At 39.2% G+C, this 21,770-nt stretch overlaps 1 protein-coding gene across 12 annotated transcripts in view; it reads left to right on the top strand.

The window, feature by feature from the left end:
- Window positions 1-21,770, top strand: part of ZBTB20 (zinc finger and BTB domain containing 20) — a 452,154-nt gene that overhangs the window by 39,374 nt on the left and 391,010 nt on the right. For 9 of the 12 annotated variants that reach the window (XM_057404354.1, XM_057404348.1, XM_057404356.1 and 6 more), the window contains one exon: window positions 20,427-20,485. The exons of 1 other annotated variant lie outside the window; for it this stretch is intronic. The gene's annotated coding sequence lies outside the window, so the exon portion shown is untranslated. Of the gene's footprint in view, window positions 1-20,426; window positions 20,486-20,505; window positions 20,670-21,770 lie in introns of those variants that run through there. 2 more of the 12 variants (XM_057404358.1, XM_057404361.1) reach the window with 2 other exon arrangements.

The raw sequence follows: 21,770 nt of genomic DNA, 5'->3' as shown, positions 1-21,770 counted from the left end.
CATGGTATTGACATTTCCATTACAGGAATTTGAAGAATGTTCAATTATATACAGCCCATGAAACATATTTACTTCTTTCTTTTTTCTTGTTCTTATGTCTGCCAACTGTTCCCTGCCAAACTTTAAAATGGGCTGCTGTAAGATATACATTTGGGTTTTTTTTAAGCATGTCTACTATATTGTAACATACACACATAGTGCATATGTGGAAGCTCATGCTGGAGCATTAGAAGGCAGCAGCAGATTTGATGTAGAGGATTATTGTGGGCCTGTTTCTAATTTCTATAATGTTTTTTTGTTAGTAGCAGTACCTTTTTAAAATGCCTAATAAAATAGTGTAGCATTAATTTAAATAGAAATTTCAGTCGGTTTAGATATCCCCCCCATTATAACAGGTCAGGCTTTTAACAGATGTCTCAATAACTTTGCTATTAGGAATATTTCATGAATTAAAATCAGGCCTCTTTGTCTCTGTCACTCATTGAAATGACCTACATATTTGGCAGATGGAGAGGACTTGCTTGTGCATTGGTACTGATGGGTAGGGTTTTTTTCGGTTGTGTATTTTTGGAGAAGAGAGAAAGATTTAACATAAGTTAACATCGTTTATTTTTTATTAATACCATACTTCAGTTGCCCTTTACAGAAAAATCGTATTAGGCACATCTTGCCTTTTAAGCATAGAAAACATCTAGGACATTTCTCCTGGGCACAAGAGTTCTGTCTTAATGTAAAGCTTTCAGTGAAGCAGCCGACAACTTCTTTGCAAGTGCATGGACTAATGGAGCTGGAGCAGAAGGTGCAGTAACTCAGTTGCTGCAGAGGTTCTGGATGAAATCTCCTCTGGAGACCTGAACACTTGCAAGGTTTTTTGGGGTGTTGTTTTTTGTGCTTAAGTATCTTCATTCCTGACATAGTCTTGCTCAAAACAGCTTGCTGGCACGTTGTTATGCCCCTACGTGTCTTTGTATTCTTTGAAGAATCAAAAAGAACCTCTTGAGTTGAAGATTTCATTGACTCTTATGATGACAGCAGAGCCTGAATCCTGCTGTAAAGAGGAAACCATAGAGAGAGATTTAGTTGTAGATGCGGTCTTTTTATCTACTGCAAAATCACTCTCTGGTGTCCTGTTCACGAGTGCAGGTAGAGATGATTTCTTATTATTTTTGTGGGGAGTTTGATTGGAATGTAACTAATTACACAAACAAGTAGAAAAGCTCCACACGTAAATGTGCTGCCTGAGCAAGCAATATATCCCACAGTCATTAATCAAGAGATAAAAAACACAGTGGGATCCAGTGAAGTTACTTAAGGGATACATTTGACCCGCTATCATTGTTTTTCCTCTGTCTGTACTAAAGACCTAAGTCAAGGGAAGATTCTAACTTTCTGCAATTTCCATTGACATGACAGAAAGCTGCAAACTCGTGACATTTCTTCAACTCAGACTATTTGGATTCAAGTATATCAATACTGTCTGATCAGATTTAATGACATTAGTTCAACACATTCACAAAATAGCAAAGTTGGTAATTACAGCCACTATGATGGTATTTTATTCCTGAGGATTCTCCCTGTTTGCGAGGAAGTTTAACTTTCTCCTTCCCAGTGAGAAGAGCCTATAGGTCAGTTGGCAGCCAGGAGTGCTTTCCCAGTCATCTCTCAAACTGGAAGGATATTCCAGGGATTGCAGAGCCAAATGTTATGTTATCATAAACTTGTTGTAAGGTAATACTGTTCCCCTGGCCTGCACTCTTGAGGACTCTGAGTGGGGATGTAAGTGGAGTGGTTATCTGGTGGTGGGGGTGATGATACTGGTAGTAATAATGACCACAATTTTCAGCTCTTGACTGAACTAGTTGCTTAGAATGATATGAATAAATTTATACTTTTGGGACTTGGCTTCCCTTCTTGGAATTTCAGGTCTTTTTCATACTTAATTCAGGTAGAACCTGAAGTCTTTCTGGATTGATGGCCTGGTTAATTTCATCTCCACACTTTCCATTTTAAGGAGCTTCCAGGGATACAGGAACTGCCATCATTCCACTTAGCCTGCTCTGTTACATGTTTTGCGCCTGTGTGCTATCAGAGGAAAAGAAAGCAGACACCTTTTCAAAGGAAAACCACAGTTCTTGAGGTAAAACCAGGAAATCATTGGGCTAACCGTCCTCCTGCTGGGTATCAGTGTTGTCTCTTAAATGGAAAATACCACTGGATGTTTATCGTATAAGTATCTAAGTAAAAAAAATAAATCAAAAGTTGTGATGCCCTTTTAGCGTTATCTTTTAACTCTTTTTCTTCTTGCACAAAAAGTGACTGTAAGGAGTGAGAAACACACTTAGGCAGAGACAACAGGGGAAAGGATGTGGTACATCCTGCACCCATTAACACTGTCAATTAGCACCATTTATCTTGAATTTTGGCCAGCTTGGAACACAAAGTATGGATGTCAGGGTTTGGACCAGACAGAAACATAGAAAATGATGGTATTTTTGGACACATCAGGCAACGTGGGGGAGAGAGCAAAGGCGCACCGTGGTTCTAAAAAGAGCTGCCTTTTGTGTGTGTGTGAGAATTTGATTATAAGATGATTCTTTCAACATAAACACAGTTCTCTAAGGACTTATTAATGCTTTAGTAGCATAGTGGAAAGACTTTAGTGCAGTCCGCTTTAATAGCTTTCTGGCTTGAACCCCAATACATAATGTTCTAGTAATAGTTTATGGGTGACTGCAATAAATTGGTAGCAAGTGTTTTCCATTTTTTGGCTCTTCTTATCGGATCTGCTGGTGGAACATTTTGTTCTGAGAATATTGCAAAGGCAATTGATCTGCTTTGGATGTGTGCTCAAGAGTTTTGTGTCTTTTAAGATATATGTATGTAGGAGCTCTTTCACCGCGTTCTGAGATGTGCAGTGTAAAGCTGGGGGCCAGTGAAATGTTCTGGAGGATCTGAGCAGTTGGTTAGACCCAGCAGGACTCCACCTCCCCTAGTTGATGTTCTGTGGATACTGCCAGAAGGGCTTTCCTTCCCCCTGCCACTTCCCTTCCCAATACTTTCATTGTTACAGTCTTTTCATGCAGCAGTGGGAAATCTGTTCCTGTCTGTGTAGGTATAAAGATCTCTCACACAGGTTCATTTTAAGCCCTGATGGCTTTTAGAAACAGAAAGAAACATGGAATATTTTGCATTTGGTGGTGAGGAAAAGAGCCAGTTTTGATTAGAGATGGGCCTGACATGGTCACCTTTGATTTCTATTGGATTTAGAGCTGAACTTAGCTGTAATTACAGAGTGAAATTCCATGGCCTCTATTATGCAGGAGCTGTCCCTCTTGGTCTTCAAATCAATTAATTCACAGCTCCAGATCGTCTCTATAGCCAGCCTAATTGAAACAGTCTGCTTTCATCTCCACTCCCACAACTACAAGAAGACTTTGGTAGCTGAACCCAGATTGGAAATGTCTATCTGCTTTCTAAGTAAGAGGCCAAACAAAAACCATCAACCTGATTGCCTCTGAGTTTTAATCCTCTGGATGTGATAGATATTAAGTCAGAGGTACTGAGTATCAGAGAGTAAGCCAGCATTGTCTGTTATCCAGTGGATTGTGCCATTGAACATCCCATGCTTGTTCCTGGCTCCATTTTGTTTCTTTAAACATTCTGGCTTTTTGCACAATCATCCATCATAGCTTGTAGATTAGACACAAAATGAAAATGGGTGCATTTCTGCAAGATAACATTAAACACATGTAGAAATTAAAGGACAGCTGAGTACCTCCTTCATTCCTTTAATCTTCTGCATGTACCGAAACATTTGTTTTATATAAAGGTTATATTGCAAAAATACTGGACTTGGGGCAAAAATCAAATCTTAAAGAATGTAAACTAAAGTCTGGAGATCTCTAAAGCACAGAGTGAATCGATATTGGAGAAATATTTGAAGTAACAGAATGTGGACTTTGCCCAGTTAATGTTAGAAGTATCCCAAATGACAGCAGGGGAGTCAGTTTGGTTGTCATACAAAGCTGCAGCGAGAGCTGGAGATGAACAGAAAGTACTGAAAATCTGGCCCTGAGACCATAAAATGAAGTGCTAAGTGGATAAGAGTGAGCATTGATGAAGGAAGTTAGAAACAGAGAAGTGCAGAATAAGGGTTGTCATACCAGAACCACTTCTAATGGTGTTTACACTGTCAGATGCAAAATAAATGTGGATATTTCTTCTCTGGTGTATACTAACCATATTATAAAAGCATGTTATGGACTCATAGGAGAAGAGCATCAGAATAAAAGGGTATGCAGGTTGTATTCTGACTATGGAGATTCAGTGCTTCATTTATGCAGTTCCCATCCAGCGGCTCTGCTCTGCTTTCACTGCCTGTTGTGAACAGGGATCTTTTTTCTTGCTGTTTATTTCTTAAACAAAGTTAGTTAGGATAATCCCATCCACTGCTTGGGAGTGCCACCCTAAACAGTTTGATTTTCTTTACTCTCCAAGGGGAAAAAACCCCAACCCATGTTCAGACACAGTTCTGGGAATCTTCTGCGTATTGCATTCACGTAGAAGCTGCAGTTTCATCCTGTGTAACCAAGGACAGTTTTCAAGCACTGCTGTTAGCGATGCACTAGGCTGGCTGTTTCTCTCCACAGACAGAAATCTGTCCCATTTCCTGCTGAGGATTCTGGGCAGGGTTGTCCAGTAGGTAATTTCCTGCAGTAAACACCACAGTAATTAGAGTCATCGTTCCAGAGCACTGAACTTTCAGTGTCTTTTATTACTGAAATCTCAGGAATCATATGAGAAGCCACTGCAGTCAGATGTGCCTATTGTTATTAATTTCAGTTGTGCTAAGGCAAATATATAATGTGAAAAATGAGAAACTAGACGGTCCTGTATTTGTAGCCATCTATATGACTAACATGCCCTTAAAATGTATGTGCAAGAGCAAGCATGCAACTCAAGACCAAAGAGGGTAATCCAAGAAGAACAGTTAAAACCCCATTTCCAAAAAACCCTTCAACATTGCTTTTTTTGTGCTTCTTGTGTTTATGAAGTAGTTTGTTTATTTTTATTAAGGAGCAGGTTTGTAAGTCTGTGTTTAGAAAACTCCTCACATTACAATCAGTAGTCTGTGTTTAGAAAACTCCTCACATTACAATCAGTAAGGTCTAGTGTAATAGATAACATTGAAATGAACATAATATTTAAATTAGCAAAATTCAGACGTGTGGTGATGTTGAGAATGCACAATGAGGAGCCCCGCAAGAAGGCTCAGGGAGATTCCATTCATGTTATCTGCCCTGGCTTACAGAGGGCAATATTTTTCTATACTTCTATTTTCTGATGGGTCAAAGGCAGAGAATTTGAGGGAGAATGTTCTACTTAAAATTAGTGCAAGTGGGAAGAGACATTTTTGAGGTGTGTTTCTTTTACATTTACTGTATCTCTGCAGTGTATAAAGTGGTCTACTTACAGAGCCGGGATGTGTTTGGAATAAACAGTGGAGTGCTATATTTCACTGTAAAGTCTGTCTATAGAAAGTGCTGGCTCTCAGATCAGCTGTTTACATTTTTCTGAAGAAGCTCCCATCTGTTACATCAAACTTGTTAATATAGGTCTACAGCATACAATAACATTAATGCTGTAAGTATCCAAATGGAATGTCAGAGTCCAGTCGCAGATAACCAGATTCAAATGTGGCAGTGTCCTGAATCCACCTCTTTTACTAGCAGGCCATTTAATAATCCATGTAAGTATCTATAGATGTCTAAGTCTTCGAAGGTCTGTGAGGGGCCAGATGTACAAATGCAGTTACAACATCAAATCCTCACAAAAGCTTTTCCACCACACTAGCATGACCACATAAAATTTGGTCTCTTTTTTTTTTTGGCTTCACAGCTACAGTACTGTCAAGACCTATTTAGATTGAAAATAGGCTTGGTAAGGGAAGTCTCTGAGCTTCATGCTGTTCCAGTGAAGTTAAAGGCAAAGCAATCACATAAATAGAGATACACCTACCTCACTTCCGTGCATACTTTGCCCCTTGTTTAAAAAAAAAACACCAAAGCAAAAGAACCCCAACCCATAAACTTTATGATTTGTTTCTTTTTTTGTTCTGGTTTGCATTGTTTAAATTTAAAACATAACTGAGTTCTTGATATTTTTGTTTATTCCTATGAGCTGCTATAATTTATTATTGTAGTGGCCATCTGACTAGAATGAAGATGTATGCCCCTGTTTTGATCCTTGTAATGACGGAGGGTGAAATGTAAGTTTGTTATATTACCTTTCTTGTTTCTAGTCTTTTGTATCCATGGTTTTTTAATTTACATTGCATTGTGAATGAAAACCCTTATCTTCTGTTATGTTTTTTTCCTGCCACTCAAATTTTGCATCAACACAAAAGGTTTGTTCTTCAGTTCGTGTTCAGTATTTGGTCACGTTCATTATGAGGTGTATCTAGAATACACAGATCACATACATAAAATATCATTTCTCACTGTGTTTTCCTTGAGATCTTATTATTAAGGGCTATTTTTTAGTGGACAGAAACCCAGTCTATGCATAAAACTGCATTCAAATGAGCTTTGCACATCTAATCATATCTATTTTTATTCCCAAATGCTCAGTGATCACCAGTAATTTCAAGTGCAATGGTTATAAATCATAATACTCGTAAACACAATGAAACGGGCTAAATAGGTCCATGCAGAGGGTTAATAGTCCAATAATAATTAAAATAATCCTCTCCAATTCAGTAATAACTTTGGCCACCTGCCTTCATCCAGCCCCCAACACCACCCTCAGTGCTCCTTAAAAAAATATTCGTATTAAAGACAATCTTGTGTAACAGATTAACATATCTGGAACATTACTCAGATTTTTGGGCAGTGGCAGTCTGAACATGTTCTGAAGTTAAGCTTTTTTTTCTCAACAGCGTCCTGCTGTTAACTCTGGACTTTGTTTAACTCGTAACTGGAAAGCGCTGCCTGTGGTATCACGGGGAGGGTTATGTCTGCATTGGAGGGGCTCTACTGAACAGAAATACCCAGTGTTTTAAAGGGCTTACACAGATAAACTTGGTATTGTGAGCGCTGAAATTTCACACTCGCTTTCAGATTTGAATGGCCACGGTACCTATTTGCTAGATTTGTTTAGTCACGATAGGGGATTACGCAGATAGGGATGCACGGGTGGATGTGCAAGAGAGATGTTAGAAATGCAGGATTTTTTCTCTTCAAAAAATGAGGTGATGTAATGTGTCTGGGTCAGAAACAGTAACATAATCACCTAAGCACAAGACTGGAAGGTAGGAAGTCTTCTATTTTCTTCTCTATCTCATCCCGACTCCTTTTTCTGATAGGTTTTCCTCACTTGTAAAGTGGGAATCGTGCCAGTGGGATTTGTGATGGAAAGTGTTCGGGGCACCAGTTGTTATTGTCTAAGTATGATCCAACCTTTATTGTCCCTGTTTTTTTTAGGTGACCAGACCTAGAAACAAATTAACTCTCTGCTCGAAATGGAATTTAACATATGAGTCCCATTTTTTTGGGTAACAGATTTCATCTTGTCTGTTGGTAAAATAATTGGCCTCTGTAAAGAACTAGTAAGTAAACAGCCAAGCAATTTTTGCTAGTACATACCGTAATTCCCATTTTAAAAATTACCTAATAAAGACTGCCTTTTAAATAGAGCTATTTGGGTATATCAGGGGCATGTTGTACTAAATAAAAAGAAGGGGAAAAAAAATCCCTGTGTCATTTGAAAGAGACCATTTAGCCTCTGAACATATTTGCTCCACACTAAATAATAGATGTAATTCTCGAATAAATAGAACATGGTCTATAGCCTTCTGTTGGAAACTGTTTTGTTCTGAATACTTCACCCATTCCATCCACCTGCCCCAAAACAGTAAACAAATTCGGCTAGTATGGGTTGTAAGTAAATTTTAGGAGTGTCATATAAATTATTAATTTAATAAAGTTAATATTTAAATAACTTTTTAATCATTAGCAAAAGTGGAAAGTTCCGAGTTAAGATATTCTTCTTCCTCCCCATAAAAATAAACATTAACAAATCAGTCTAATTCCTATGCAGAATGTTGGTTACTCTGGTTTGGAAAGTTAACGGTCGTAGATGGATATGAAGATATTAATCGTGGCAAAGTATTCAGGTTGCTTTCATGCCCTTGCAAACATTGTCCAAAAGTGTTATTAGCAGGTTAGTATCGGCAGCAGGAATTATTAGCATTATCATTAGTGTTATCATTATTAGCGTATGGATATACTCAGCACTGAGTTAACTGAGAGCTTTTCCATGTGTTTTCTCATCTTCTTACCGGGAGAAAGAGTCAAGGCCGCTGTGTTTTTTTGACAGGTCTTGTTGAACATGGTTCTTTTTGGAACAGGTGGGTCAAATCAATAAATAGTGCATGTATGGAAGAAGGTGGTAAGATCGGTGACACAAATCTATTCCAAGGAGAGGCCATTCCACTACTAGCGCCCTGAAAGATCCCTCTGCTCTTTGATAAATATGCTGATCAACTGCTCGCTGCTGTTTAGCTTCCTGGTGGCAGCATCTGTGGTTGGAGTAGTGCTCCTTGGCATCCCTCTTGCTTCTCTCCCCTCTGTCCTGGAACAGTGAGAGCTGGGCTTCAGCTACTTTCTTGAGTATCGGCTCTTCTCTGCTGGTAACAGCCAACCAGTTATAATAGTGATACATATACTTGTTGGGGAACTGTTAGCATGTTACTTTTGTTCCAAACAGGGTGATTTGCCCAAAGTGGGAAGCATGAGCGTGGTAGCGGTGTTTCTAGCTGTTGGCTCAATGTTAACTGCTGGGCTTGTGATAAGCATGTGCGGTTCAGGTTAGTTCACTACACAGTAGTGCTTTGTTTTAAAGCAAGACTCTTTTACACTTACCTAATGGGTAATTTTTTGCCAGTAACTGAAGGAAGAGGAGAAGCTTAAAACTGCAAAATCTGATTCTTGAGGTACGGCAGCTTCCTTGTTCCCTTGGTCTTGGAAGGTGATTGAGTGGAAGTGGTGGTATTCTTTCATGTAACTCCACTGGTATCCTGTGATTTCTTTAGTGAACTTCCAAGGTTTTATTTGGCAAACACACTAAGATACATTACTTAACTTTCTATGCATAGAATGGAAGGTGTTAGTCTAAGCTATTCTTTTGTGGGAGAGACAAGCCAATGTATCTTTCATTCCTGTTGTCTGTTTTAACTGTGCAAGAAGCATCACTTTAATTTTGTGTTAACCAGTTTTCAGTTTGGAAGAGCTATTTGAAATACCACTTCACAGCTACTTCAGCACTTCAAGATCCTATCATGTAGTATAGTGCCAGATTTGTCTGATATGTGCAAATATGCATAGAAAAATCAAGCATTTTTGGATACCTAAATCTGATCTCTGGGTTGAGACAGAAAATAATACAAACCCTCCTGTTTTTAAAAGGTATTTCAGCCACAGTCAGATTCATTTTCACTGGGATTCAGAGGTATCTCCTTTTCTGAATAGTAGGAGTTGTGATCAAAGTCTGATAGTAGACTTCTATCACCTTACTTGGAAAAAATCTCATTGTGATGTGAGCTTTGTTTATAACTATATATATATATATATATATATAGTGACAACACCTTTATCTCTGTTGGGCTCCTAGTCCGGGCTAAAAGCAGCACAAATCTCAGCTAGACCTAGCAACTTACGGTCATTTGTTTAGCCTTCCAGTAGCTCAGGTCAACTGTTAGACTACCTGGATGCTTGCAGTGCAGCTCCCAACATGGTTTCAACCCAAATACTATATATTGATGTATCTCAACTAAGAAGCAGCAATGAGTTCTGTTTGTTTCATTTATCAGTGCACTAATACATCTAGCAGCGTGCTTCTACCTTTCCTGGCATGTGTGCTGACTACTCAGCACGTACAGACCCTGGCCAGTCACTGTTTTGCCTGTTAGAATAGATGGCAAAGAAACACAGAGATTTACTTTGTGATACAATACTTATATAGAGCTCACTCCTCTAAACGTTAGGCATGTAGTCTGGGTATTCTGTCTAGATGGAATGGAAGAAGAAAGCAAGAACCTTCTCTGGCAATTGACTTAGCCACGTATCCAAGAAGAGAAGGAATCACCTTCTCAAGATGCCAACTTTGTTCCAGTGGTAAAAGGAGCGGTCTAGGCAACAGGGTCTTTTAGATGGCCAAGTTTAGGTGAGGTGCCTTCATTGTGAATGCCTTTATGTTTTTATTTTGTTGCTTGCAAAGTGTAGATGATCTAGTTCTGTTTGGTTTTACTTTAAAGCGCTTTGAGATTCTTGATGCTAGAGTTATGCAACTAAAAAGTAGCATGACTGGAATTGCGAAGTTAAGGGGGCAGATGTGATACTGGCATTTTTGGAGTGGGCTTTATATTAGTTAAGAAAGAGGAAGGAAGGCTTTGTTGTTAAAGCAGTGGAGTGTAACCCCAGATAAAAGTTCATTACTCAGTCACAGATTTCCTGAGTAACCCCAATCTATGTGTCCCAGCTCATCTGAAAAAGTAGCTCCTGCTCTTTCATCTTTGGCTGGCTTGTCTGAGAAGTTTTTTCTATTGATGACTGTCTCCCAGTCTGTGTTGCTGCAGTGCCCAATACACTGATCTCACTGAGATCTCTAAACCCTGCTGCAGTGTCATGTATTACCTGAAAACTTAGTTTTGTATCGCACAGTATGCCTCCTAATCTTTGTTCAGTCTCATTTAACATAGGAGGTCAAAAACCTGGATAATGCCTCGATGTGTGTTAAGTTGAAGAAAAGTGGAGGTAATTTTGTGCAAGTTTGAGGAAAATGTATATGTAGGGCGTATTAAAAGTGTGTCAAGTGGCGCACATGTTTTGAGGGGTATCACCTCAAGAAACAGATTTTACTATGTAAAGTATTTGTCCTGAAGCATTCTTATTGTAAAAGCTCTACCGTGTAATAAGCAGCAAGTTAAATTCATTCTTGAGCCTCATTGATTGCACCAAAGGTTAGTTTGATCCACAGCTATCCCTTCACTTTTGCTGGTTAATTTTCAGCTAAAAACATAAGAGTCCCTTTTGGATTGTTTCCTTCAGATCTTAATCTGTGCAAAGTTTGTATTTGTTCTATAAAATATGAGGCATTCTTGTAATGGGGAGATCTGCCTGCTTGCAGTGTAGCTCCTGACATGGTTCTAATCCAAATACTATATATTGCTGTATCTCAACAAAGGTTTTTACTAAATCAACTGTCCTCAAAGCAGGATGAATGTTAGAACTAAAAATATGCTACCGATCTGTGTATCTCGGTCTTCTTCATTAACAGTTATTTTGGTAATAATCTTAATTTTTAATTAGACCCATTCTTGTTATTTGTTTTCTATGTACCGATTTTCACATATTAATCATTACAGAAAATAATGCTGTATCTGTAATGAATGATAGAAATGATTGGGTAAAATAAGGGAAAAAGTGATGTGAGGTTTGCAGATGTATTTTGGGTGTCATATTTAGCACTATTTCAGGTGTGTACTTTTCTTCTAATTCTCCTTATATTTAGACTAGAGGAACCTAATGCAGCGTGAAGGAACTGTTTTGTGTCCAGAAGTCATTGCAAAGTGGCAGCTATTGAATATTTAATGTTCCCCACTGAATGTAACTGGGGAAAGAGGCATTTTCTAAGAGATTCTGTCGATTGTTTTGTTTTGTGGGTTTTTTCCTAGAGGAAACATGAACTGCGTTTCTCTATTGTGAGGCAGTTTAGGGTACGCCATGTAAGCGTTGTACATGTATCAGAATAATTTTGAGAAACTCAGTGAAGTACAAGAAGAAAAAGAATGTGAAATAGGCTCAATTTTGTTTTGTTTTTTGTTTTCTTTCACAATGAAAATGTTCTTGAATGTTACTTGACAAATAGCAACTGAAGATGCTGAGAAAAGCTTTGGAACTTGTATTTTGTCAGGGATTGTGATAAACAGTGAGGGTCCTTTGTAATAATACTGAAAATACTTCACCAGCAGAAAAAAAAAAATTAAATGCTTGTGCTGTGATATATTTTTGCAGAAAAGAAGTTTGATATTAAAAGAAGTCTTAGCATCTGTCTAAACTACGTCATTATTAACGGATTTATAGATATATTGACAAATTACTCAGCAGAAGAAATATATATGTGTGTATATATATATATATATAAGAAAACATATGGTTTACAAACAAGAGTTCTTGCCTTTTGATGGACTTTTCCTTCTTAACTGGGGTATCGTGAGCTTCAGAGGCAACTGGAAGCAACTTGTCCTGGGATGCCATCATCCCTCCTTCATGCTGATACATTCACCTTGCAGATGATCTCAGAAGAACATATTTCTGTTGGATGTCAATGTTTCACTTGATCAAGAGCTAGAGTTGGGGTTAAAGAAGAAACCTCCTCCAAATTCCACCCCCCCCCAAAAAAAAAAGTTACTATACTGCTTGTTTCAAGGGTATGTGGTAAAAAGAGCCACCTGTATCTAAAGTGGCTGAAATAATGTGTAAGTTAAGAAGGATGCAAATAGACAAAATCCCTTCCTTTGCCCCTTCCAAAGTAGTAAGAATTGCACCACGACTACTTACAGGCCATTTCATACAGGCCTTATTCAGGTGAGGCTGAAGGTTTTTCTTTTACTTGGCCCTTACAGATGGCTGCTGGTGCAGGTTTGGTTCACTTTGTAACTAGGAGTAGGATGAAAAATAATACAATTTTCTTCATAACTAAGGACTAAAGTAAAAAATCTCCATTCCAGTGGTAATTTCCGAACATCAGTGCACCAAAATGGCTATAGCTATAGCTAGGTAAGCAGGATCCCTGCTCAGAACTGCTTTCCAGCTCTTCCAGCAATACTTGGATCTGATTTGACTGAGCGACTCTCCTCTGGTACCACCTGCTGCGCATATGCACTGGGCATCCTTCCCTGGGGCTTCCAGCTAGCACTGTGTTTGTACATGCTGGGAAGGCTGCACAATGCATGGGTACATGGCCAACTTACCTGCCTTGTGAAAAGTGTCCTGAAAACACCCGTAAACTCAAAGAAACATCTTACTTTGTCTTTTGGGTCTGGTAAAATACAAAAGGGTTGGGGAAGATTGGCTGTGTGCTTTATTGCAGTTGTCTCCACTGTGAGACTTCAGCAATTAAGAAAGCCACCCTTTCCTTCAGCTGGATGTGTGCTGAGGCTTCCAGAGGAAGATGTGAAATCAAAAGTGAAAAGAGGGATAGGCATTATCCCTAATTCCGCATCTTTGCTTAACCAGTGTATTTATAAGCCAGCCTTTAACTGCATCAACAGATACCTTTTAGGGTTTTCTCTACATGTCTTCAATTCCTCTTTATTTTCCATAGCATTAGGTATACTTAGAAATACATCTATTACTTATACACTGTTCTGTTATGTGTCAAACAGAATTTGTAAGTCATTTGTGTGAGCAGTACACAGTAAACCATTTTCACACAGTGTACTAAATATTAAATATACAGCATAACGTGCTAATAAAATGTTGCTAATGTAAGTAGGCCACCTAAATTAGAGGCTAAGCCAGCTCTATGATTAACTGTCTCATTTCTTCAATTGCAACTTCGGAAGGCTTCTGTAGGCAAAAAAAGGGTATAGTACATAAATATTGGCAAAATTGCTAAGATCTAAACCCAAGAAAAAAAAAAACAAATTATGTTGGACCATTATAGTATTTAAGAGTAGATTAATAATTATATTATCAGATGCCAGATTTGTGTGCCTTTGTAGCAATGATGAGGGAATAGCAGTATATGAATACCTTGTTAAATATTACCGTAATGCTCTTCTGGAGACTTCTGCTTGTGTGCAGAACTTTAGAATAGGTTTTTAGTGGCATGTCTCATGTGCACAACTTCAGCATATGTGTATGTGTCTTTATTAATCCAGTGCTTCAAAAGCAATATGATAGAATCATTTCCAAAGAAAAGGTAGTTAAGAAAAATCGCCTGAGATTCACAGTGACATTTCTGCTGTGCTGCTGCTGCTGATGTAACTTTTTCCTGCACGGTAATGACTGTATGCTGGCCTGAGGTTACTGAGGACGAGATGGCATTGTTTTACACTACTGAATGCTGGATACTTGTGTTAAAAGGTTACGTGCTTTTATGTTAGAAAGGTGATGTGCTAACTTCAGCACTATAAAAATGCCACTGTTTTTTATCCAGCAAGGACCTTCCCTCAATTTCAGCACATCAGTGGGGAAAGCTGCGTCACATCAGCACTGGGTTAGGCAGAATGATGTGTCAGAAGGAGGGAGAATGTAAAGATGGACTCAGCTGGAGGTCAGGCCTAGAAGAGCATCTCGATGGATCATCAGGGACTGGTGCAATGACTGTTCTATTTGCAGCACAGGCAAGGTTTACTTCAGCAGGGTAGCTCTATTCAATAAAGAAAATGGGATTGTACCTGGGACTGTTTTATCCTTCGCTGTAGAATTTCTATCTGGAGCCTTCCCCAGGTTCTCCCTCTGAATCTAGCATCTTCCTAGCAGATGTGCAGAAACAGGAGAAGGTGCCTGTGCCTCACAGGAATCTCATTTTCTCTCAGTTGCAAGTCAGAAACAGCCGGCTCATTCAGTAGTGAATATGTGAATACAGGATCTTTATACTAACCCTTTTATTTCTGTATTTAAAATTCTACCAGGGCTCAGGGAGAGGAAGGTGTTTTGGGGTTAATAAGAAATGTACATTCTTCAAAACAGCCCCATCTCCAAAAAACCAAAAAAAAGTCCACAGCCTTATAAAATATCTGGTTTGTGTCCTAAAATAAAGCATGTATTTCATGCTCTAAAAGTCTGAGGTTTGTAGCTGAAAATGATTAAGTAAATAATTCAGAATTTGTTGTGTTTACTTGTTAATAATTAAGCAGGTTAGTCTGTGTGTTTTTTATAGACAGGGAGCTTTACTTATTTATTTTTATTTACTTGGCTCATGTTCTGATTTTTAAATTCGGAGAAGTTTCTGCCAGGGAAAAGATCATGAGAGGAAAGGCATCAAGGAGTTAAGTGTTGTACAGGAAGCAAAACCTGTAGGGACATAGTCTCTAGTGAGAATGGAGAACTGTCAACTCTCGCTTGCCTTCTGCATTCCCCCAGATGAGTCTCTGGTGCTTTGAGGGAATTAAATCTTGAAGGTGATAATGATTTTTTGGACAAAAGCACCACCTTTGATTCATACTTTGTGATGCCACTGACCAGGGATAGAGGAGTCTGTCTTTGTTCCGAGGTGACATTTGCTTCATCTCGGTCAAAGGGAAGTTTCAGCCTTGTTCTGTTTCAGAAATAGAACAGCCATTTGAAAGAAAAAGAACTCAGGTAAACAGAGAGGCCGTGTATCTGTTTTCTTGTTGTGTGAGTTGCAGTCTGATGAAAGGTTGTAAGCTCACGGCTGTAAAGTCTGAAATTTTTTTTGTCATTTGAGGAGGTACAGAGAGGCCAGCCGCAGTGTGAGCTACTCTCCTAGGCACATTCAGATCCATCCGTTGTGAAACTGCATCCTGCGGCTGTTGATGGTTTACTCCCAAGTAGATCAGCCAGGGCATCCTTGCTTTCAGTGGCAATGAACAGGCCAATAGTTTCCCCTTGCATCTTAGAAGCTGTCTCTTGAGTAAAGAACATGGACGAGCAGCAAAATAATTCTGTGTTTTCTATCCAGTAATTTTTGGTTGCTGTTTACGTAGTCTAGACTTGAAACAGAGAAGAGATTTGGGTTTGGGTTTTGTTTTTTCCCTCCCCTGGCAGGCAATGATCCACCCCGCTGCCAATCACATTTCCTCCCTGGCTTAAGCAAAGTCATTGCCTAATTTTTTTCAGCATTTGAACTGCTCCTTTGGTCTTGGCAGAGTAAGATATCATTTGATATTTTCACTCACCTTTTCCAAAGGGGAATGAAAGCACAGGGTAGTGAGAAAAGTCAGTTGAAATGATTGGCATTAAAAGACAAAAGCTGCTGAAATGTGAGAGTGATCTTTGGACTGTATATTAAAAATTAAAGATTTAAAAAGACTGTTTATGTGAGAATTAATAGCCTGATTTTGTTGACAGTTGAAGTCTTCATCTGTTACCATGGCATGTTTTAATTCTCTGTCTGCATTGGTATTTCCTTCTGAAGAAATACTCAGGCTAGTTGCTACTACTTCTAATATTAAAAATACCATTTGCTTAGAATCATGGAATGGTTTGGGTTGGAAAGGACCTTAAAGCTCATCCAGTTCCAACCGCTGCCACAGGCAGGGTCACCTTCCACTAGAGCAGCTTGCTCCAAGCCCCGGTGTCCAACCTGGCCTTGAACACTACCAGGGATGGGGCAGCCACAACTTCTCTGGGCACCCTGTACCAGTGCCTCAGCACCCTCACAGGGAAGAACTTCTGCCTAAGAGCTCATCTCAATCTCCCCTCAGGCAGGTTAAAGCCATTCCCCCTTGTCCTGTCCCTCCACGCCCTTGTCCAAAGCCCCTTTTCAGGTTCCTTGTATCCCTTTTAGGCACTGGAGCGGCTCTTCCATGTGAGATAAATATGGGCAGGTAGTACTTTTCAAATGGAATTTAGAAGTACATGTGTACAAGGCTTCCTTTTCTGCAAAAGAGCCAGTTCATATCCAGTTCATTATCTTATATTTGCAGGCCAGGTTGAGGTCTGCACTAGGCAGTTGCCTTCAGAAATTCTCCAGAATCTCTTTATTGTGAAGTAGAATGCTAGTCATTTTATTTATTCCCCTTTTCCCACCAGACAAAGTTTGTCTCTTGAAACAACAAACTCTAGTTCTTAGTGGACCAAGATCCGTATCACAAAAATATTGCTGCAGTCAATAGGAATTGATCTGTGGTTGTAAGTCCAAGGAAGGATGTTGAACCGGCCACAAAACCTGACCACTCAAAATGGTCCCTCTGTTTGATGCTGAGGGGTAGGTGATGAGCCTGTGTGAGTCAATCTGTTCTGATGCTAGACGTACTGTCCTGGAAATGAGAGGACTTCAGGCTCTAACCCTGCCAGATTAGACTTCTCCATAAGCATTGAATTCACACACAAGTTTGGGTTGTTTGTTTTTACGAAGACAGTTGCTGTGATGCATTGTCCATTTTGCTAAGGACCTTCTTTACCCAATGTTCATGCCAGGTTGACTGAGTCTCAAAAGAGACCAAGAGATTAGATGGTAGTCCCACAGCGAATCATTGTCTGAAATCCTTTCGGCTCCTATAGTCTTAGTAATAATCAACAGCAATTCCTTTCATCCACCTGCTACCAGAGTTTAGTTTGTGTGTATCATGGCTGCTTTTGGAAGGAATCGAACCGGAGTGACGCTGATAGAATTTATCAGACTCTTTGAATTTTGTTCTTTAAATACAGAGTCTTAAAAAGAGAAGATCCTCACAGCTACCATCCTATAATATTTTTTACGCTCACCATGAAAGCTTGATAACCCTGAGAAAAAACGTAAATAAAATTTACATGTTCTTTACATATTCTTGAAGGGAATGTATTTTTCTCGGTTTCACTTCATCTGATGATAGTTCGCTGAATAGCATTTTTTTCATTAGTAGCAAATGTCAAAAGGCCGTGGAGCTTATAAGGCATTAACATAAGGAAATGAACAAGTATGTATAGTTCTTTCTTGTTTGCATTTGAACGGCGGTACAGTATGCTGTCATTACTGTATAAGCAATTGGCATAGCAGAAGAGGCCTCTTTGATTTAGCACTTTTTTAAGCTATAGATTTCTATTTTTGTGGTAGATCTCGTTCTGCTTAGATGTTTAAAAAAAGCAGAATTAATAAGTGTACCTAATTTACTTCATCCTTAAAAGCACATTTTTCTAGGAAATTACCATGATGTACCTCAAGCCTCTCTGAGGACTGTGATATATTTGTGACTTTGAGATCAGAACACCTTTTGTGAGCCTATGCTGTGTTCACCTTTGCTTAGTATGTGGGGGTTTACTTGCAGGTGGACGAAAAGTGGTTTCCTGAGTTGCGTGCATAGTTTTTCACTTCATTCATGTCATATGGATGCATACAACAGAGTATAATACTTGATAAGCTATGATTTGAATCATCAAGAAAGTGTTGATCCAGGTGAAACCTTTAAACGTAAACGTGGAGGTTGGAATTGAAAACAAAATGAATGGTCTGTAATTTTGGATATAGTATGCTCCAGTAGCTGTCTTGGTCCAGCAAACGACCATCTCAAGTGTAAAGTGTGATTAATTTAAATCAGACGTAAAAACAGTTCTAAAAACTATGTGGCAGAAGTGTTGCCACTGATTAAACTCAGGCATTCAAATGTTTAGAAAAGATCAAATAATGATTGTGCAAATAAAGAACAGTGAAAGTTACCGAGGCTCTTGCACTTTCTGGCAAGAATCACAACTGAAAAGGACGGCTGTGTCCAAAATTTCACATGCCAGTAGGCCACAGGATTGGAACTGAAACGTTTGACTTGGATTTCATCCTTTGCAGAGCTTGAGGATGTAATGGCTGTGCACTGTCACGGGTCTGACTGATCAGTGGGTACGGAAATATTCTCTTTCACCTTGTGATCAGTTTTTCCCATGCTTTTTCCCCACCTTTCATCTCTTCCAGGTTCCACAGTGCCACTCTCGTTTGGTGGGCTCACTTAGCAGAGCCATCTCTTACTGCAGCACATAGTTTACCAGCAAGTACAGAGTGGTTTGGTTGTTAGATGAGTTCGATGTTAGGCAAACAGCACAGTTTCGTACCTAATAGTGTCACTTAAATCAAACATATCCTTGTGCAGTACATCTAACAGCATTTAAAGGTCAAAAAACTATCCTCATTACTCAATATTTTAGGTCTTCTGTTTTGCTTTTATTCATTGTCTGCGCAGAACTGACAGACTATTCCAGACCGTGGTTGTATAATGTTGGAAAGTGCTAACGGTTGCTGTGCAGCATGTCTATTCAGGCAGCTGCAGACCTGAAAGCTGGAGCCACACAGCCTTAGTTCAAATAAAACAAAACTTCCCTGAAAGTGGAAGCCACCATCAAACAGAGTGTGCTGCATGTGCCCAGGACTGACCCATGTAGGCTGGGGGATTGCCATAGGGAAATTTCCACAAATGCTGAAGCTGGGGCATCCTTTGGTTGTGATCATCAGAGGTTGAAAGCACCCAGAAAACAAGAGGAAGGCTGCAGATCTGGAGAGGAATTGTGAGCATGTCTCTGAGGAAGCAAGAGAAGCATCACTGTAGTAGCCAGGAACTGGAGGGAAGTCAGGCTTGGAAACACCGAGCCTGAAAGCCTGCTGGTGTCACATCTTCTTTATCTGAGAAAGGAACACTTTGCGTCCTTTCTTTCTAAATAAATAAGGGTGCTCCAGAGATCAGTTCCTCCCTGTTACGTACTCTGTTCTTACCTGTAACCTTAGTGATTAAAGTGCCTTTGTGTTTGCCTAGGGAAACCCCTCACCAGTGAAGCATTAAAGGCTACCGGTAGGTTTAGTTAACCTATTCCTGCCATACTTGAGCTGGTATTACCTTTGGACACAGGTTCTACCTGTAAGGTCAGCACTTGAGAGAGATGAAGGCATCTCGCTGCTCCTGTGAAGAAGCACGAAGCCTGGGCTGGGTGTGGACACTGTAAATGACCCTCCTGTAATGGGAATTGGAAATGGTGCTAGTCAGGTCCCTAAACCATATACTGCATTGGTGGAAGGGAGTGCCCAAATTTTGCTTTCAGACTTCAAAATACTCTTTCCTCAGCTGTTTGGCAGCCGGTTTTGAACATTTTGGTAGCAAGAGGTATATGGTACTAAGTCCGCTTTCCCTTTTTCTTTCAAAATGCAGCCTATAGAGAGGTTTTCTGAACATTTAGTCATTCTTTAGTCATTTAGAGTTGAAAGATGTGGAGACTTTATACACAGTTTTTCATTAAAAAAAGAAAATGAAAGAACCTCTTCAAAGTTTTGACCTGTTAAAGTACTTTTTCCACAAATGCATTTGAATGGCACATGTAAATTGACAGATTTTGGTTGTGACACCCATTTGTTTTTAATTTCTAACAGGAATGAAACTACACTTACTGGAAAAAAACAAAAGTTTGGGGTTGTTTTTTTTGAATCATGGAGTCTTAGAAATTGCTCCCTATTAATTCGGTGCTCAGCTGTGTACCTTTTCCCTCTAAAGGATGCATGTAACATGACATTTCAGATACTAGTACATTTAGCTTATTTGTTTGTCACTTGTGTACTAAATGTGAATGTGTAGGACTTTGTTTTGCCTCCTTCAGATAGCTATATATTTATATATATACAGCATTCCACCCACTTCCCCCACTGAACGTCTAGCTACTTGACTGTTTTGAAAACTCACGGTGTTGTGTGTGCAAATCGCTAAACATAAGCATTTCTTTTCTCTACAGCAGCATAAGAAAGAAGTGTTGAGAGCTGCTCTTACCCTTTTGGAGTCCGAAGTCAAAAGGTAAAACCAAATGCCAGTTTTTGGGTTTCTGAAGGTGTTGATTGTAAGCGTTTGGAAATGCTATTTCCTTATCACATTTGAACTGAGATTTCCCACAGGAGAGAAGCAGGGATATGGTAACATGACACAAAACATTATTAGACCTCTTTAAGAGCATCAGCGTATCTGGGCATAAATTATCCAGGTAAGTTACAAGTGGCAAACTGTGATGATCTATTTTAGTTAATATGAAAACATTGGCATTAAGAGTCAGTGGGGCTTTCACTGGAGTTTAATATTGCTAAGGATTTAATGATTTTTGTCTCACTATAACTTGACAGTTTTTATGATATATAAAGTTTTTTCAAATTACAGTAGGACAAATCCTGTAGCTCTTTTCTCAGGCAAGAGTCCCTCAATGGGAGTTTTGCCTGAGTGAGAACTGAATGAGGTCTAAATAATTAGCAATTAAAATATTCAGTTATTGTGCTACTGTATATAACAAAGCACTGGAGATATTAAAAATTGCTAATCTCTTCCTTATTAAAATGATAACTGCTAAACATAATACAGTTTTGCATTTTCTATCATTCATTTTTGCAGTTCATTAGTAGAGGTGAAATGCTTGTGACAAATAGTCATTTGAACTTTTGAGGGATTGACTTTGTTTTCCTGACATTTTAGTTAATATTTCTGACTGTGTTGATTTGCAAGCAGAAGTGTTGGTGAAAGCCATGGATTTTAGTCAGACACTAGATAACGTACAGAGAGTGACTTCTGATAAACCATTTGTGAGTACTTGCAGAAGAAACCAGATGGTAAGCTACTCACCAGGAGACAGAGCTAAGCAATTTAGATATCCAGTTTGTATGTGCTTTGATAAGCAGCTTCTTGTAACCAGCTCCAGTAATAAGTTAAGGATTGTCCGTGGAGCTCACTGGGTGGATAACTTCCAGTGAGACACTAGTGTTCAAACAGTTCAGCAACAGGTTCAGAAGCAAGGCTGGTGAAATCCTTTAGTTGTGCACTCAGCTCTGTAAAGTAGCACATGAACCATTTATTACTATGCTGTTTAAGATGGGGGCCAAACTGTGCTCTCATCCTACTTCACTGCAGAAGAGAATAAGAAGGAATGAGTCTTCTGCTTCCTTTGTCACACAGCAGCAACAGGATGTTTAGAGAGGGAGAGTGGTATTTGGTGAGTGGGAAAGCAGTGGTAAATGAAGGTGATAACTGGTAGAGGAAGAAGGTGAATTACTGAAAGGATCTGGAGACAGATGAATTTCCCAAGGGAAGACAACTCCCT

This window comes from Pezoporus wallicus, unplaced genomic scaffold (genome assembly GCF_028554395.1).
Source record: "Pezoporus wallicus isolate ANWC-B61680 ecotype Strahan unplaced genomic scaffold, APGP_CSIRO_Pwel_v1 contig_5922, whole genome shotgun sequence".
In the NCBI taxonomy this organism is placed as follows: Eukaryota; Metazoa; Chordata; class Aves; order Psittaciformes; family Psittacidae; genus Pezoporus; species Pezoporus wallicus.
Note: the sequence above shows the minus strand (reverse complement) of the source record. Positions and strands in the feature narration are given on the sequence as shown.